Source organism: Salminus brasiliensis, chromosome 16 (assembly GCF_030463535.1).
Source record: "Salminus brasiliensis chromosome 16, fSalBra1.hap2, whole genome shotgun sequence".
NCBI classification, from domain to species: Eukaryota; Metazoa; Chordata; class Actinopteri; order Characiformes; family Bryconidae; genus Salminus; species Salminus brasiliensis.
The window spans coordinates 34,214,191-34,216,690 of record NC_132893.1 but is presented as its reverse complement, the minus strand read 5'-3'; positions in this window follow the sequence as shown (position 1 = coordinate 34,216,690).

The window sequence follows — 2,500 nt, the reverse complement described above, 5'->3', positions numbered from 1 at the left end:
CGCTGCAGGATTAGTCGTTGTGTATCGTGTGATTTTTTTAAACCCACTTCACTGGTTCCCAATCTTTTTGCATTCTGTGCTGTCGAGCTTTGTGTAGAGACGTAAGCCGTCCAGCCGTAGACGAAGTTTAAACTTTTATAAAAGCACATCGTTTCCAGTCTTTCTGTTTTTTTTTTTTTGTTTATTTGTTTTTTGTTTTTTTTTTAGAAAAACTGTTTCTTATGAGCTCAGCTGTTAAAACTGAGATTGGTGTCTGAATTATTTGTATATTATTATATGTATATTATCTGATATATATGTTCAAATATACTTGAGGTTTGAGGGATTCAACAATTTTATGTTCTTTGTGCTTTAGTGTGTTTGAAAAACCTGCTTTAAGCAATAAATGTTTTATATAATATTAATAAAAGGCATATATGCATAATTTAGTTTATGAACATTGGTTTTTAATGAATTGGTCAGAAGATCAAATAAACACTTTAGGATTTGTACCAGAAAGAAGCTTAGAATTGGAAAAATCAACCAAAAATATAATTTTTGAAGCTTTCTGAGGAGAAAAAAGAAAACCCAGTCATTAGTCCGAGTGTAAGCTTCAAGGAAACACTCACAAATCTACCCCGGAAAGCGTTTTTAAAAACCTCAGATTTTTGTGTGGATGGGAGGCCAAAACACAAGGAAAAGGTTACGTTTTTTAAAGTATCCAGATTTGTGTGGACCAGGCTTTAGTGGCCAGCAGAATGAACTGATTGTATAGTGTTGTTGTAAGTGACTGCTAATGACTGGTGATTAGTAACCAGCCTTACTGGGAGAACTGTTCCTTCAAGTGTTTTAGGAATGTGATAATAGTAGCTTATCTGCTTGAGTGTTTTCTATATATATAGTTTTAGTAAAAATCATGTATCTTTTTCAGAACATCTAATTAAACGCTTTAGTTATGATGTAGGGGAGAGCGGGACACAACCCGCATTTCAATCAAAATTGATCATATTTTTATAAAGGCAACAGTGTTTTCAGCTCCAATCATTTTTGAGTAATTCAGCAGAGAAAGCAGAGCGAGTGCAAACATTATAACTCTTCCCATAGTCTGTGTTAACTGTACCAGACTGAGGGGGGCGATGTAACAGCCATTAAACAGTCTGGTAAATCCATACAAACACTATTAATACAGTTCTAAACTGTTTGAAGCAGACCAGCTTTCCAATCGAAACACATCAAAATATCAGCGTCCAAATACTTATGACCAGTGAAAAGAGGCTGCTGTATCAAACACTGTCCGTTTATTTGACACCAGAAAGTAGAACGGCAGATTCTAACCCCATCAAACTCAACTAGATTTTATTGCCATCACAACCTGGGTCCGAAGCATCAGCTAGGGGGTCTCTAACTGCTTAACAGTAACAGTGGCTGTGTGTGAAACTACCTCCACCATGTTTGGAAGCTGTACTTTTGTGAGTTGAAGTTCTGCTTTTAAATGGTGTTCTGTTACGCCACCTAGAGGAGATTAAGATAATATAGGAGAGAATTCTGAGACTTCCACACACAAGTCAGCCATCAAACACACTCACCATTCAAACACACACTGTTATGGTACAGAAACAGCATTTAGGGGGAATCTGGAGAAATATCTGTCCAACTGCTGGGAAAACTACTGGAACACGTCCAACTGGAGCTTCTTAAACGACATAAACTATCATATTTACTGTGTGTTAGACTGTGCCCAGCTCTCCCCTAATACTGATTATAGCCCATAATCGATGATGAGTTAAGCTAAATGAGTTGCCAGTTCATTGGCTGGCCAGTTTACTAGAAACAACTACACCTATAGCCCCACTATGTACAGACTGTATATCTACTGTTACTTAGATGGACCACTGTCTGACCACCACTGACCAGACCTTCTCAGCATAGCAGTGACACTAACATGATAGTGGTTATGGTCGTGTGTGTGTGTATGATGCTGGTACGAGCGTATCCGGTTCAGCGGCTGATGGCGGTCTGGAGCAGGGGTGGGCAACCGAGGGCAGTCAGACAGTGTCCAGCACAGCACTGCTCTAACAGACCGACTAAACCTGGCGATTACCAGGTAAGATGAATCAAGGAGAGGGGTTTCCGCTAAAGCGGCCACTATGTGTTTGATACTCTCATACCAGCACCACACACACACTACCTGCAAGCCACCTGAAGGAATGGCCGGTGAGTGTAAGCACAAGATGGTTTCATCCCACGGCAAGCGTGTTAACCCTTTAACGCCAAGCCAATCATATTCAATACATATTTACCAAAAAATTAAATAATAATAATGATTAATTATCCATAATGAGATATAAAACAGAAAATTAATGCATAAAAGAAATAATAGTTAATGACATCAATAAGAAAATAAAATCAGATTAAATCTTATATTTCTTGAGTACAATTTGAAAGTCTACTCAGAGTATACGAGGTTATGCAATTTTGGTTCTATATGCTTCAGTTTGTTTAATAAACTGCTAGTCCAGAT